We start from the raw sequence: 12,378 nt of genomic DNA, 5'->3' as shown, positions 1-12,378 counted from the left end.
TTTCCCTGTTTGCACCCTATGACCCTGCATGGTGACATGGTTGTGGGTTATTGTCATGCTCGAGTGGATTCATTTTCCAGCAGGGATGAGTGGTCAATGCTGTCTGTTGCACGGCAGGTGAGGGCTTCTTTCATTCTAATGAGAAAAGATTGCACCCAATGCATAATATACAAATAACAAGGTTTCAGGTTCAGTCCACGCCATCATTCTCTGTTGGAGCTGGTATTTAGCTAACTCAAGTAATTTATCTGTTGCTTCAGTCAAAGGAAATAACCAATAGGCCAAAATGTAAATATGGCTCTGTACAATTTCTCCCCTTTTCCAGTTCCAAGTTGATTTCCCTGATTTATTGTAACTTTCTCACATCCTTTATCTGATTCACTGTATTTAAAGTTCAAGGTTCTTATTGAGAACATTGTTTTACGTTATGTTATGCTTTACACACTCTGTTAATTGTAAACCGGGTTAATGTGATGCCTGTCATGAAACTCGGTATAACAAAAACAATAAATAATAATAATAATAATAATAAAAGTGAGAGTCTCCCCTTTGCTTTCCCACCTTCTCCCAAGGGTTTAATCAGCATGTTAGTGAATGTAATGGGTCTTTTTTTCTTCATTTTAACAAGGATATCTTTTTCTCCCTCATAGTGTGTCCGTTATAAGGCTGTCATTGCTTTTGGCACCTGTATGGAAATGTTTTGTGTCATTAAAGATGGCTGAACCCTGCCTCCTTATCACATTTAGAACACACAGGGGTAGATTTTCAAACGTTACGCGCACGTGTCCGTGTGCACACATGATGGCCGCGTGCATGTTATAAAATTTCCAGTCAGCGCACGCAAGGGGGTGTAGACTAATGCGAGTCCGTGCGGTGACACATCGGTGCCTTCCCCAGTTCCCTCCCAGTCCGCTCCAATAGTTTTCCTTCTTATGAGGAATGGAAGCAGAGTTAGGTAACTAACTTCATTTGCTTTCATTCCTAAATGAATAACCATCATGTCCATGTCTGGTGTTCATTCAACCTGAAAAGCAGGTTGTTAATACAAACAAAAAACACACTTTGAAATGTCTGTATCCCAATGCCAGAAGTCTAAGAAGTAACATGGGAGAGTTAAGAGTGTATAATAGTGAAAGATGAGACAGACATAATTGGCATCTGATGGAAGGATAACCAATGGGACAATGCTATATCAGGGTACAAATTATATCACAAACGGGCCGATACAGTAAAAGTTGCAGGCCGCTCTCCTGTGCGCACGATTTAGTATCTGCCCGCATGCAAATGAGGGCCCGCGGTAAAAAGAGGCGCTAGGGACACTAGCGCGTCCCTAACGCCTCTTTTTTTTAACAGGAGCAGCAACTGTCAGCGAGTTTGACAGCCGACACTCAATTTTGCCGGCATCGGTTCGCAAACCTGCTGACAGCCACAGGTTCGGAAACCGGATGCAGGCAAAATTGAGCGTCTGGTTTTCAACCCACGAACCGCGGGCTGATTTATTTTTTTTATTATTATTTTTAACTTTTGGGACCTCCGACAATATCACACTTTCCCGGTGCCGGGAGAAATTAACGCCTACCTTTGGGTAGACGCTAATTTCTGAAAGTAAAATGTGCGGCTTGGCTGCACATTTTACTTACTGAATCGCGAGGGAATAACTAATAGGACCATCAACGTGCATGTGCATGTTGCGGGTGCTATTAGTTTCAGGGGGGTTTTCCATGCGCTATTACCCCTTACTGAATAAGAGGCAAAGCTAGCGCGTCGAAAATGCGCGTCCAAACACAGGTTAACAGTGCCCTCCGCCAGAGCGCACTGTACTGTATCGACCTGAATGATAGGGAGGATCAACTTGGTGGGGGTGTGGCACTTTATGTCCGGGAGGGTATAGAGTCCAACAGAATAAAGATCATACAAGAAATTAAATGCTCAGTAGAATCTATATGGGTAGAAATCCCATGTGTGTTGGGTAAGAGTATAGTGATAGGAGTATACTACTGTCCACCTGGACAAAATGGTCAGACAGATGATGAAATGCTAAGAGAAATCAGGGAAGCTAACCAATTTGGCAGTGCAATAATAATGGGAGATTTCAATTACCGTAACATAAGGGAAACTGAATTTCAATTCAAATTATTACCTACAGTGACGGTGTCAGCAAGCCTGACGTTGTGATTCAAACCCAAATCCAACCGGACTTCTAATCATTCACCATCACTCAAAAATTCTTTAATTCTTTTTGAAATTTTTTTTGATTGTTGTTTTTTTCTTTTTCTTTAAAACATGAGCTTTCACTTCATTGATATTATTTTTCACTCCATTGATAATGTTTTCCACTCCATTATTATTATGAAGATAGGAGGTGACTAGCACTCTCTCAAGGAAATACGTGAAAAAACGTATTTTTTCACGTATTTCCTTGAGAGAGTGCTAGTCACCTCCTATCTTCATAATAATAATGGAGTGGAAAACATTATCAATGGAGTGAAAAATAATATCAATGAAGTGAAAGCTCATGTTTTAAAGAAAAAGAAAAAAACAACAATCAAAAAAAATTTCAAAAAGAATTAAAGAATTTTTGAGTGATGGTGAATGATTAGAAGTCCGGTTGGATTTGGGTTTGAATCACAACGTCAGGCTTGCTGACACCGTCACTGTAGGTAATAATTTGAATTGAAATTCAGTTTCCCTTATATGTTACAGTTTTCCTATCGGGTTACTGTGTTGACTCTTTCTGATATAATTTTGAGATTTCAATTACCCCCATATTGACTGGGTAAATGTAACATCAGGACTTGCTAGAGACATAAAGTTCCTGGATGTTTATCAATGACTGCTTCATGGAGCAATTGGTTCAGGAACCGAGAGAGGCAGCTATTTTAGATCTAATTCTTAGTGGAACGCAGGATTTGGTGAGAGAGGTGGGGCCACTTGGCAATAGTGATCGTAACATGATCAAATTTAAACTAATAACTGGAAGGGGGACAATAAGTAAATCTGCAGCTTGAACGTGTAGATATGAATTGGTTATTTACTCTTTCGGATAATAGAAGGACTAGGGGGCACTCCATGAAGTTAGCATGTGGCACATTTAAAATCGGAAAAAATTATTTTTCACTCAACGCACAATTAAACTCTGGAATTTGTTGCCAGGGGAAGTGGATAATGCAGTTAGTGTAGCTGGGTTTAAAAAAAGTTTGGATAAATTCTTGGAGGAGAAGTCCTCGGCCTTACCAGGCCCCGATCTCAGCCGCATCACGATGCTCCGCCCCTTGAGCCGGCACGATGTCATAGGAGGCGGAGATCTGCAAAGGCCTGAAAGCCTCCTGCAGGCCCTGAGCGCCGGGTGTCGCGCGCCAAAGGAATGCAACTAAGGAGCCTGCCCCTTAGTGTGCGCCCCTTCTTGTCACCCCTGTGTCCTTTGGATCTTCCCGTGAACCCCATCACCCCTCCACCAAGCACCTCATACCACTTCACGCTACTTGTACCCTCACCACTACAGCACACTCACTTCATGCACTCAATGATGCATCCACTCCCCATCATACAATACCTATAGCGCAACCATAGAAAACCCCTCACCCCCACCCTAACACACAAACCAAGATCACTTATACCCATCATGACTTTCCCCCTCACACAACTCCTTGGACTTACACCCTTCTCACTCCCTTTCTTCAATGCCCAATCCCTAGTGAAAAAAACCCCACATACTCCATGACTTCTTATTAGAATCAAAGCCAGACATCTGCGCAATCACAGAAACCTGGCTCAAACACACTGACATAGCACTACTAAACCAACTACCATCACATCTCTACAACATTTACTGTCTACCCAGACCCAAAAAAAGAGGGGGCGGCCTTCTCCTCGCAGCCAAAAAAGAACTTAACCTCACCCCCAATTGGTCAATTTACCCCCCCAAATATGAGTTTGGCTTCTTCAAATACAAATAATTACACAATGTTGGGTTCCATATTAGGTGCTACAACCCAAGAAAGAGATCTAGGTGTCATAGTGGATAACACATTGAAATCGTCGGTGCAGTGTGCTGCGGCAGTCAAAAAAGCAAACAGAATGTTGGGAATTATTAGAAAGGGAATGGTGAATAAAACGGAAAATGTTATAATGCCTCTGTATCGCTCCATGGTGAGACCGCACCTTGAATACTGTGTACAATTCTGGTCGCTGCATCTCAAAAAAGATATAATTGCGATGGAGAAGGTACAGAGAAGGGCTACCAAAATGATAAAGGGAATGGAACAGCTCCCCTATGAGGAAAGGCTGAAGAGGTTAGGGCTGTTCAGCTTGGAGAAGAGACGACCAAAGGGGATTATGATAGAGGTGTATAAAATCATGAGAGGTCTAGAACGGGTAGATGTGAATCGGTTATTTACTCTTTCGGATAGTAGAAAGACTAGTGGGCACTCCATGAAGTTAGCATGGGGCACATTTAAAACTAATCGGAGAAAGTTCTTTTTTACTCAACGCATAATTAAACTCTGGAATTTGTTGCCAGAGGATGTGGTTAGTGCAGTTAGTATAGCTGTGTTTAAAAAAGGATTGGATAAGTTCTTGGAGGAGAAGTCCATTACCTGCTATTAATCAAGTTTACTTAGGGAATAGCCACTGCTATTAATTGCATCAGTAGCATGGGATCTTCTTGGTGTTTGGGTACTTGCCAGGTACTTATGGCTTGGATTGGCCGCTGTTGGAAGCAGGATGCTGGGCTTGATGGACCCTTGGTCTGACCCAGTATGGCATTTTCTTATGTTCTTAAATCCCACTGCTACAGATATGCCTAGTATACACCACCCCTGGGTTATTAGAGCATGACACATCCCCCCTCATTGAACTCTTTGCCGACAACATGGATCTCAACTCACCCTCCATCATACTCGGCGACTTCAATCTACATGTCAACTCCTGCCCACCTTCCCCCTCTTGTGAAGCTTTTCTCTTATCCCTTGACACTATGAGATACAAGCAAATCCTGAACCTCCCATCCCATAAAGCAGGACACACACTTGATCTCATTTTTACAAATTCTAGCATAGCCACCACACCCCTACCTGCACCCCAGTAACCTGGTCCGACCACACCCTCATAAACACCACCCTCTCTATAATGAAACCAACCCCCCCCCCCCCCCCGCCACCACGCACTCTTTCCAATTTCGCAAACCCTGCTCCAAAGAAGACCTTATCGCATCATGCTCTGACATCTTAAACAAGATTGACCTCACTAACCCAGAATCAGCTATTGGAACGACACCACCAAAGACATTGCAGACACAATCTGCCCACTAAAAACAATAAATGTAAACCCTTCTCGCAGCAATAAAAAAGCATGGTTCACACCAGAAAAGAAACTCAAAAACCACCTGAGAATTAAGGAAAAAAAATGGAGAAAGCATCCATCCCCCTCTTTACTCGCATCATACAAAACTTCCATGCATGAATACAGGACTACCATCCTAAAAACAAAACGTGATTTCCACACACGCAAAATACACGACTATCAGTACAACTCCAAGGCCCTATTCACTCTCAGGTCTATCCAGTACCGAGCGGTAGGAAGAGCTGCGTTAGTGCCCGGCGCACCCGCGGTTGCTGCACGCACAGTGCAGCTCACCTACCGCTCGATCCTGAACTATAATTTCATGCAAATGTAAACCGCGTCTAAGAAGGGTCCGTGAAGCGTTAGGCCCGTGCAACCCATTTTACTGGATAGAGCGCCTATACAGTATCCTGGGTGCGCGGGCCTAACGCTTCACGCCACGCTGGTATCTGTCATTTCAAATGTCATTTGAAATGACAGATACCAGGAAGTCGGACATCGGACGACCTCTCCTGCCTCCAGCTGCTCGCGAAGATGGACGCCTGCAAAAAGTAAGTTGCTTCGCCGCTTCACACCGTCAGTGTCTTTTCTTCCCTCCTCCCGGAGCAAGGCTGCTTTTCGCGCCCTGCTTCGGGAGGAGGGAAGAAGAGACACTGACGGTGTGAAGCGGCGAAGCAACTTACTTTTTGCACCCCCCTCCGGACATCGGACCTCTCCTGCCTCCCGGTCTTGGTCTGTCCTGTCAGCAGCGTTGTGTCTTACTCCCACAGGCTGGACGATCGGGTGAAGGAAGCTGTCCCAGTTACCAGGTTTGCGTTAAATGAGACTAGAAGACTCCTCCTGCCTCCCACTGCGCAACTTACTTTTTTTTTGCAGCCCTCCGACCAAGTCGCGCAGCGGGAGGCAGGAGGAGTCTTCTAGTCTCATTTAACGCAAACCTGGTAACTGGGACAGCTTCCTTCACCCGATCGTCCAGCCTGTGGGAGTAAGACACAATGCTGCTGACAGGACAGACCAAGACCGGGAGGCAGGAGAGGTCCGATGTCCGGAGGGGGGTGCAAAAAGTAAGTTGCTTTGCCGCTTCACACTGTCAGTGTCTCTTCTTCCCTCCTACCGAAGCAGGGCGCGAAAAGCAGCCTTGCTCCGGGAGGAGGGAAGAAGGGGCTGGCAGTACGAAGCGGCGAAGCGACTTACTTTTTGCTTTTCGCTTTTTTTTTTTTTTTTTGCTTCGGGAGGAGGGGAGAGGACTGGGGCTGCCCCGGAGACCGGCACCCATGATCACGGCCGGGGCAGGTGAGCGGGGGCTGGGGTAAGGGTAGGCGGTAAGTTAGCAGGTTAAACGCGTGACAAAACGGCAGGGAAAAATAGCGATAGTCGGGGCGCGGGTTACGGGATGCTAGGGAATAGCTAATTCGCTCGTTTGCATGCAATATACATGCTGCGTGCGGAAGGGGTTGCCCGGGGATTTTAGGACGCGGTAGGAGTAGGTTAAAGGGGATTCGGGATTGTAGGAAGGGCTAACGCGGCCGGAAAGTGAGTAGAATGCGGGTTAGGAGCTGGGGTAAACGCGGCCGCACTTTACTGAATAGACCTGTCTGATATCAAACCTAACTGAACCTTCCTCCACACACAACCCATCTTTAGACTCCAAAAGCAAATGTGACAACCTAGCCTCCTTCTTCCATAACAAAGTTGCCAAACTGACAGCAAATTTTCCCCCTGATATGGACTTCACCATGCCCCCCCCCCCCCCCCCCCCGACACCACTGCCAATCTTGAACACCTTGAAACCACATCTGCTTTTGAAATTGAATCCCTATTAAAGAAAATCAAACCCTCCACACACCCCCTAGACAACATCACCGCCAAAATGCTACAAACCATCCCTAAAACAATAGCTTCAACCCTCGCAGAGATTATCAATTGTTCCATCACACATGGTTTAGTCTCCTCCTCCCTCAAGCAAGCAATTGTGAAACCCATTCTAAAAAAACGTAATCTCGACCCATCAGAACTAACTAACTATCGCCCAATCTCAAACTTATCTCTATTAGCCAAAATCACTGAAAAGGTAGTCAACCTCCGCCTCACCGAATACCTAGACACACACAACATTCTATCCCCGTCTCAGTTTGGTTTCCGTAAATTTTTCAGTACAGAAACACTCCTATTGTCCCTCACAGACACCATTCTCAAAGGCATGGATAATGGTCAAGCCTTCCTCCTAGCGATGCTTGACATCTCCTCTGCCTTCGACACCGTCAGTCACAAGATCCTCCTAAACAACCTTGCCAACATAGGCATATCTGGAACTGCCCTTCGTTGGTTCATATCATACCTTGAAAACAGACATTTCAAGATCAAATTAAGCAACAGCGAATCTGACCCCATTAAACTTACCCATGGTGTACCCCAAGGCTCTGCCCTCTCTTCCACCCTCTTCAACATCTACCTGCTACCCCTCTGCCACCTCTTAACCAACTTAGGCATCGTTCACTTTATATATGCGGACGGATGTCCAAATTATTATCCCCATCACTGATTCACTAGACAATGCATTAATAGTCTGGAACAACTGCATCAACTCATCAACCACTTCCTATCTAACTTCAGTTTGGCACTCAACACCAATAAAACTGAACTCCTTATTATTTCCCACTATCCCACCACACATTATCCCACACTTTCTAGCACATCACCCCTCCCAGCCCTCCTCACCCAACAAGTACACAATCTAGGTGTTAATATTGACAACCAGATGAACCTTAAAGCATTCATAAAATCAACTTTAAAGGAATGCTATTTTAAACTTCATGTGTTAAAGAAAATTAGGCCTCTCCTACACGCCCATGATTTCCGCAGCGTTCTTCAAACATTAATTTTTGCCAAGATAGATGACTATAATTCTCTCCTACTAGGCCTCCCCTCCTCCACTATCAAACCCCTCCAGTTATTACAGAATGCCACTGCCAGAATACTTACCAATACCCGGAGAAAAGACCACATCACACCCATCCTAAGAGACCTACACTGGCTCCCGATCTCATCTAGAATTCTTTACAAAACCTCTCCCTTATACACAAAACCTTACACAACCAGAACATCACCTGGCTAAATAACTCTTTCCACTTCAATACCTCTAACAGGCCAACCAGATCTGCCTATAAAGGAACTCTTCACATCCCCTCCCCTAAACCACACAATGGACCTCCACCAGAGACAGAGCACTCTCAATAGCAGGACCCATCAACTGGAACTCTATGCCTCCCAACCTACGCATTGAACCCTGCAAAGCTAGCCTAACCATTACCCCCAGCCACCCAAGCTCTACTTTAAAGTTATTAACTGCTCTCTGAACATGCCTTGTCACCAAGCCTTATTCCTTTACACATATTTTATTTCAACAGCCATTCTTCATACCTTAATCTCACTAGTTTTAATGATTTATACCGCACTTTAAGCATGCCTGTTACCAAAATACTTAACCAAACATTGTATATAGTGTACAATATATATATATGCCTATATCCACAATTACGTTCGCTCTGCATATAACGTTATGCACCTTTCTCTAATTTCAATGATATATACCGCACTCTAAACATGCCTTGTCACCAAATTTTTATCCAAACATTGTATATAGTACCCAATATGTATAAACTGGGGTTTCCAGTTCAACAGTTTTGTTCACTCTGCATATAAAGTTATTCACCTTTCTCTGTTGCCACATAACCAAATTGTTCAGTGTATTTTCTCTAACTTTTTATTATATGTTCTATGTAAACCGATACGATGTGAATACGGTTATCGGGATATAAAAACCCTTAAATAAATAAATACGCTGACTTAGGGAATGGCTTCTGCTATTACTGGCATCAGTAGCATGTGATCTATGTAGTGTTTGGGTACTTGCCGGGTACTTGTAGCCTGTTTTGGCAACTGTTGGATACAGGATGTTGGGCTTGATGGACCCTTGATCTGACTCAGTATGGCAATTTCTTATGTTCTTATCGTTTCCCTGAAGCTAAGGAAGTGGGCAAAATACAAATCCAGGACTTTCTGGAGCACCATAAGCTTTGCATGCAGAAATAGTAGGTTACAGCCAAAGGAATAATTCTTAGAGAGACAGTGACAAGTGAGCAATGATGGGTGATGCCTGAGATGGTATAAGCAGCCTAGTGCTTGCTCAAAACATCTCTGTGGCAAAGTTAGTATCCACAGACCCCTACCAGGGAGAGGGAGTCCCTGCCATTGTGCCGTGGTGAATGCCTACTGGCCATGCATATCAAGTTCCAAAGGAAGGCGAGTATGGTTCCTGTCATGACTGGGAGAGTATTAACAGTTGGGAAAACCCTGGGACCTGGGTTCAATACCAGGTTGGCCAGTGTTGAGGAAGCTGTGGAGGCAGAGTTTGCAGGCCCTGGGAGAAGAGGTCAATCACTGCATAATGGCAACGCCTAGTGGCCAGATCTAGGGCCTATGATTGCATGGTCTCAAAAGGAGCCCTGGTGCTTGGCCCCTGGTTGAAGATAGTTGCAGCAATGACTGGACTGAATAAAGGTGGGAGGAGATTCAAACTAGGAGGAAAATGTCCTGGATAGTGCTAATGAAAGTTCACAGTGCCAGTTCCCAGACCTCCTTCCAAAGGAACAGGAAAAAAACTTCTGGGTCCAAACAAATGGTTAAAACCCCTGAGGTGGTTGACTTAATGGCACTATAGTTCCAGTAGAGGCTAGTTCTCCAACAACAAGCAGGTTGGCAGTCCTCACACATGGGTGAGATCATGTAGAGCATGGCACAGAAAACTTATGTCAAAGTTTCTAGAACTTGAGTATGCTCAGGCATCCACGTGGGATCCCTTCAGTCTCCTTTTCCGCAGAGCTTATCTCGCGGTCAGGTGAGAGCCTCACTTTGCCAACTTTTTGGCCTACTTTCTTAGTGTGTTTTTTGTAAAATATTTTTCACTTCCTTGCGCTGTCGATGCAGGGTCCTTCTCCCGTTAGCATCCTAGATGGGTTTTTCGATGTTTATTAGTAAGTTTATTTTCATTGTCAATCCCCCGCTGCAGTGGTGTGGTCGGTGCCTGCCGGCCATCAATGGCTGCCGCCTTAGATTTCAATCTCGTATACCTTTTATTTCACTATTACATGTCCACTTTGAGTTTCAAGTGATGTCCCAAGTTTACGAGGACCATGTCTATCACAAACATGATAGATGTGGCCTCTGCCTTGGGGCATCACATGATATCCAGGGTTGCAGCAAGTGTGCCAGGATGACCCCAAAGGGACATAAGATCTGGCTCGATAAGATGGAGAGCCTGTTCAGGCCAGAGTAGACTGATGCATCGGCATCAAGGGATCTCAGAGCTGCTTCGATGGACACTGAACCATCGACATTGGTGGGGCCACAGGTTCTGTCAAAGTTGTCAGCTGAGAGGGACACTAGAGACTGGCCATAGTCTGGCTTCTCCAGGTCAAGGATATCTGGTTAGTCATCCTCTGCCTCAGCACTGGGGAAGGACCAAGCCAAGCATTAAGGGAAACCGAAGCAGCATTTGTATTATTCCCTGTCGATCCTCTGTGTTGGGTTTGGGGATACAGCAGCTTCTGCTGTGATGCCCCCAAAGCGACCATGCTGTGAGGAGAGCCAGTCCTCCATCAATGCAGGGGGCATGCCACGGACTCCATTGGTCCCAATGCCAGTCACCATTCCTCCTATCATTTCTGAAGAGGATCTGGTTACATCTCTTGCGTCCCAGCCTGTTTTGATGATGTTTGAGGAGGAATTGATGTATGTAGCTGGCAGTCAAGAAGGCAATGCACAGCATCAGTAACTCAACACTGGCACTGTCACTCCTCAAGCCGCTGCTGGAATCCCTGCACATGCTTATTGGTGTGTTACCAATCCAGCCAGCGTCTGTTCCTGGGATGGTATTGTTGCCCTGCAGCAGCCGATCTGGTTGTTGCCCCTGGTTCCTCAGAGGAGGAAGCCCTCCAGTGCCAGAGAAGACACTGGAGCTTGGGCCAACATGACCAGTACCTTCTGTGCCTGCACCACTGGTAGGAGGCTGAGCGCGTAGGGCTCTGTCACCGGTCGATGACATTGGAGAAGAGACACTTATGATCCCTGGGTGGGGGTAAATCCTCTGTGGTTTCTGATTATGCTTCGGATGGTCTCCCCTCCGATCCATCTCCTCCAGAGGATCAACGGAAGTCCCTGCGGAGAACCTTTCCTTTGCAGGCTTTGTCCGAGTGATGGCAGAGGCCATCCCATTTCAGTTGTTGACTGAAGAGGATACCCGGCACGAAATCCTAGATATCCTCCATGGAGCCTCCCAAGCAGATCATGACAGTCCCAGTGCACGAAATCCTTGTGAAGTTACTGATAAGGATGTGGGAACTACCCCTCACAGTGCCTCCCGTGAATAGGATGGATGTGATTTTTCTTGTCTAAAAGGCTTTCGAATTTGACAAGTGTCAGCTGTCTATCAATCAGTGGTCATTGAATCCACTTTCGGACCCCATTACTTGACGCCCCTGGGGAAGGATCACAGAGCACTGGATGCTCTTGGGAGGTAGGTGTTCCAGGGTGCTATACTTATTGCTCATATTGCGGCCTCCCAGCTCTACATGAGCCAATATATGCGGGACATCTGAAAGCAGGTGCAGGACATTGCCAAGCAACTGCCTCAGCAGCAGCAAGACACACTCCTGTTGTTAGTGCATAAGCGTCTGGCGTGCAGAAAACACTGGGTTCATTAGACCTACAATGTTTTCGAGACAGCATCGAGTGTCTCTGCAGTGGGAATTGGCGCCCACGGGCTCACATGGCCACAGCTCTCGGATTTTAGACTGAAGATGCTGAAGATGATGATGTGCATTTAAGGGAAAGAATCTCTTTGGAGATAAAATCAAGGACCCAGTGGTACAAATCCAGGTACTTCATGTGATTCTTCAACAGCTCTCCACTGGCACTCAGGACCAGCCAGGAGGTCATCACTTTCTGGGCCTAGGAAGTCCTTCTTCTGCCTGAGGAAGT

At 45.6% G+C, this 12,378-nt stretch overlaps 1 protein-coding gene across 2 annotated transcripts in view; it reads left to right on the top strand.

The window, feature by feature from the left end:
- The window catches only part of LOC115094534 (ubiquitin carboxyl-terminal hydrolase 12-like), an 86,700-nt gene that overhangs the window by 41,290 nt on the left and 33,032 nt on the right, over nt 1–12,378 (top strand). The window lies entirely within an intron of this gene.

This window comes from Rhinatrema bivittatum, chromosome 6, assembly GCF_901001135.1.
Source record: "Rhinatrema bivittatum chromosome 6, aRhiBiv1.1, whole genome shotgun sequence".
In the NCBI taxonomy this organism is placed as follows: domain Eukaryota; kingdom Metazoa; phylum Chordata; class Amphibia; order Gymnophiona; family Rhinatrematidae; genus Rhinatrema; species Rhinatrema bivittatum.
Note: the sequence above shows the minus strand (reverse complement) of the source record. Positions and strands in the feature narration are given on the sequence as shown.